The sequence below is a fragment of the Nanorana parkeri genome, unplaced genomic scaffold, assembly GCF_000935625.1.
Source record: "Nanorana parkeri isolate BGI_ZX_2015 unplaced genomic scaffold, ASM93562v1 scaffold1046, whole genome shotgun sequence".
NCBI lineage: Eukaryota > Metazoa > Chordata > Amphibia > Anura > Dicroglossidae > Nanorana > Nanorana parkeri.
This window is the reverse complement of record NW_017307314.1, coordinates 287,337-292,511: the sequence shown is the minus strand read 5'-3', so window position 1 is coordinate 292,511 and position 5,175 is coordinate 287,337.

Below are 5,175 nucleotides of genomic sequence, written 5' to 3'. Positions count from 1 at the left end.
GGGGGGGGGGGGGGGGTGCTCTGCTGCCATTTTCACCAATTATTGCACATGCAGCATCATCCTTCTTCAGAGGGGTTCTAGCCGTCCCCATTCTGTCCAAAACCAATAAAAAAAAGCTGTGGGTATCACTTTAACCATGAAGGCATGTCACGGCTTCCATTCACCTGCAGCCTGACCGATGGGTACATACATTTACATCAGTAGGCACTACCTTACTCCCGTGTACAATGCAGATAAGCATGATATGGAAATATGCCGTTTTTAACCATGTAAAGTGCACATTTTGTTAACACTGCTCTTATTTTTACACTGAAGCATGTTTGTGGTGTTTGTATTCCATTTGCACACATTTAATTCACAGTACACCAAAATAAAGTGTAATGTTTCCTATGATTAATGACACCATGCTTCTGTGTGTAAATTCGCTCCAACAAGAGCTCAGATCACAACCATTCATGGGCGCACTGGCCACCCGAGTGTGTTTGTTTTCTCAATCACTGTTTATATGATGGCGATATGTAGGCGGTTAATTTGTTGCAAAGTTTCTTATCTGGAGATCCTGCCAGTTACAGGACTTCTTGTTTCAGGATGACAACGCTAATCTTCTGGTTCTCAATTAGCAGCAGCCTGTCTTCTGAACTCCTTCAGTTGTCCATTGGATTGCCAATCAGGCCTATTAGATAGGCATTTTAATGGACAGGCTGACAATGCTGCTGCTAATTTACAAGGCAGTGGCTTAGTGTTGTCAGCCTGTAACAGGAAGGGATGTTACTGGCAGGTAAGAAACTTTGCAGCTTCACAAGTCATGCTGCCAAACATACTGAGAAAGTGGATTTACGGTTTACATACACTTTATTGTAAAGCTGTCTTGGGGTAAATAATGTAAACTACGGTGAGTGTTGTAGAGCAAGAACCATAGGGTGTCACAGCATACCTTTATTCTGATGGCTCAGTCCAATCTGCTATTACATTAAAGAGCTACAGGAAAGAAAACTTCCAGGTATTGAGAAAATGGGCATGACCCTCCAACAACAAAGCGCTCGGCAGGGCGGTCTCTTCCTCTCACGCCGCTTGAGGCCGTTGAGAGGGTGGGGGGGTCTTCTGTGCTACTGTTGCTGGTCGTCCGGGGAAATACTACTGATTGTCCAGATGTGTCCAGGCCCGTTTCACACAGGTAACTGACGTCACTGGTTGCCAGGAGCTCGGCGGGACACCATCCAGAGCATCCTGTGCAGCTCCCTGGCAACCAATGACGTCAGTAAGCTGGGCGGGATGCCGGACAGAGCCTCAAAGGCTGCTAACAACTCTTAACCTGGGACGCTGTTCCAACCACCTAAGGCTGTTTCATTATAGGGACGACCCTGGTGCTCGTTGCCTAAGCAATCAGTCCCTAGACCTGAACATTGCCAGTAGGCGTAAGCCGAGGGCATGCCTAATCCTATGTCAACATCGCTTTCAGAAAGTAGGGATCTAGTGATGTGTGGGTGTTTTGTGGTGTCATATCATAGTAGATCCTATGGTGTGTGCTGTAAAACACTAGCATTAGTTTGTTATTTGATGAACAGACGGGTCAATATAATGTAAATGGCTGCCTCTTGTGATGTTCATGCATACCTTCCATCCTATCAAGTAAATAAGGCCACGTGTAAGCTTCAAGTCGCCTTGGTCAGAGGTATGTGAGGGCTAAAGACTCTTTCCTCGTCCTTTGCATGTCTCAAGCATCTGGGTTCTCAGTCAGCCAGTACTGCATTGTAGGAGAATATACCGGGTATTTCTCTTTATTCCGAACAGAAACAAAGCAAAGATCGAAATAATAGGAGGTGGATAGGGGGTTGGAAAGACACCAACGTGAACCTGTTGCTTTGTGCTGCATGGTTAACGCATCATCATGTGTTAAGGTGTGTAGCGTTAAGGCAGCCCATCATTTTGAATGCCCTGGCAGAGCACATTAATGCACACAAAAATGGGGATATAACCCCTTTTTTTTTCCTAATGCAATGTACCACAATGCACAGCATGTGCATTTTGGTGCAATGCAATGCAAGTGTGTTGCCCACTACTGCAATGAATTGGGTGCCATTAAAAATAAATAGCACCACAGCCCACTCCACCACAGTACGGGCATCAGCATGTGTTGCTTAATGGACATTAAAAAGCGCATTTACTGAATGCCACTGCAACTCATAAATATGAAAGTGCCATAAATATAGTCTGCATATGGCTAGCACCATACTAAGCCAACAACAAAGAATATTTTCCCCACGTGGAATTTATTAAATTTAAAGTGTGTTAACATTCAGGGGAATTCCTTTACAGCAGTTTATCCACAGTTACTATGTGAAGCAACACTGTGAAGCACTGTAGCATATAACATCCTTTAATTTTCTAAGCAGCTAATCTTCGTCTGAGCTACATGGCGATAAACGATGCAGTGCTTTTGGATCGGAGAGGGTATTAATTTAAGCTCATCAGTTGACAGCCTGATGCACAGTAGGAGCTTGACAGACAGCAGTGTTTGTAGTTGCCGGTAGAGTGAAGTAGCAGAAAATCGGGACCATGCTCTGAAGGGATGAAAAACCAGTCTATGTCACAAAATGTCACCTGCTTTATTGTGAACTTTCAAATTTGAAATTGATGGCATGTGTAAAGCCAGTTCAGATCATAACAGGAAGAACAACACTAAGGATATGTGCAGATGTCATTTGTCAGGAGTGTTTGCTATTATACATTGCATTCACCATGTGGTTCCTGAAAACTGGCTACTGTGATTTCTGGTGCAATTGTCAGTTCCCTGGACTATTTTTTTTTACCTGCTATCAGCTTCCTAAAAACAATTAAGAAATAAACATTTCCAGTTTTAAGATTGGGGTTTCGCTTTCCCACTCCCCAACTACAGCGCACTGGGTAGACAACCACTGGGCTGCAGAAATTGCCGGATCTGGGTCTGTGTGTCAAGGGAAGCCTACTGCCCCAATGCAAAATTGCTGGGTCTGTGTGTCAACGGAAGCCTACTGCAAAGTTTGTCAGATGAATGTGTTCTGTCAAGAGAGCCTCCCTTTACTTCCCAAGCATTTGATTATGCAATCTATGTATTATGCTGTAAAGAAGTGCTTTTACATTGGGACAGTTAATGGTGACTCAAATAGGAGAGGCAAATTTACAAACAATGTTAGTACCAGGGCCCCATTGTCTTTAGGATAAGGTCAGGCCATATAGTAAGATTAAATTTGTCTGCTGAAACAACTTAGACTTGTATAACTAGTATGATAACGCTTTTGTGGCTTGTTTAGTCCAAGGACATTGTCATGCATTTTGCTGGATTTCCAATAGAACAAAATGTATAGGCATTAGAAATGATATTGTTTTCAACAGGCCCTGTTCATATAATGATTATTCATGAATACAGAATACATTCATTTGAACCTTTTATATATGCCTGGAGTTTAATAATCCAGCATAAAAATGTGTATCTGTACTGGAGATTACCTTAGTGCCTGTTATCTCAGGGAATATTAGCCTACTGGATGACATTTCCAATATAAGCAGTAGACTTCTCTGCTTGGGGTACACATTGGAAGGTTGGGGCTTCCACAATGTAATCTTTAAAAGTACCTAGAGTAGATGATTGGGAATCAGTATTGAGTGGCCACCAGGGGGTCTATGGGCACCCTCACAGCTCATTTACCATTCTAGCTAGTAGATCTGAATGAGAAGGAGGTCTGTTGGCCAGGATGGATTTTCTTGACCAGCAGCTCTTGTTCACTATAAAAAGAAGAGCACTACAGGTGCACACACATACGTACTCATGTAATGCAAGTGTGCTGAAATCTGATCAAGAATGGTAATTTCAAGTAAATGGTCAACATCTGTCTAATGTCTGTGGACAGATTTTGTGATGCATCTGTCAAGAAAACCTTGAGATGCCATTGCTGTCCTGCAGGTTCTACTGCTGTAACCATCACCTTTGTGTCACTTGGGTTTCCTCAAGGGCTCTAGTTTACTCCCGAAATTGGCCTGTGTGTGTGTATACAAGGGGATAGAGATAAGGCAATCCATTCACAAGTGAGAAACCTTATGTCAGGACTGGATGGTTTGCTTCAAATGTAGAACAAGTTCGGGCAAACTAGCCATTCCATTTGTGTGGAGCAGTTTACTCAGTCACCAGGTAAAGTGTTCCAATGGACTGCTAGTGACAGGAGGACAGAATCTAATAAGGAAGTATACCATTTGCTTTTTTGGCGAATTACCTGACAGGAGGTGGAGATTCTCACTCCAAACCCCCCTACAGCAGTAAAAGTAAGATCCCCTTAGGTATCTCTTGGGTGGGGCCCACAGCAAACTGTTCATTTAGTGAATTAAGTACAGTAGACCTTTTGACTATTTTCACCAGTTCCCCAATAAACCAAATAAAATCGAATTTTCCCCCAGTGGACTGGTAAAATGTTATACAAAAGTTCATACAATAAATCTCATCAGAACATGCAATAATGCCATCTTGTAGAATGTTGTTTGAAATTTAATTTGATGTTAACATTTGGTTTTGGAATGAATGGGGTTTCTCCAATGAAACATTCACTGTTAGAATTTCATTCGAGAAAAAATTTCCATCCTGCTCTGTTGATTTTTGATTGTCCATTTGACTATTTTAACTATTAGAAACTTTCTAAGGAAATTCTAATGGCATGTGGTCAGCTTTATCCACTAAATCACTAATGGAACGCATGTTTCGCTACCCACTCATCTGTAGAAGGGGAAACTCCTTTGGACGCAAGGAATGATGTGAATGATCTGTATATTCGGAAAGCATGGTGTCATCTTTTAGCGCCACGGAGAGAAATAAAATTGCAAGCAGATATTGATGTGGCAGAGGGCACATTGGTTCATCCATGAGCCAACCTAATCTACCAGATCATTTTTGCCCATTATAGAAAGAATTATGGATCATTTGTACGCATGGCCCCCCAAAAGCGAGGAAAGGGAAACAGCTTGGCTGTTTGTTGTGGAAGCCATTCCAGCGTAGATTATTATGAGTTACGTAGCTTGTGTGTATGATTATAGTGCTTGTGTGTGTGAGACGAGGACAGAGTGTGATGAAACCAGTCTGGGCAGCTTGGACAGAACACTCCCCTGCCTCAGCTGCTCTTTCCCAAAATAACTGCTCTGCAAAGGGGGGGG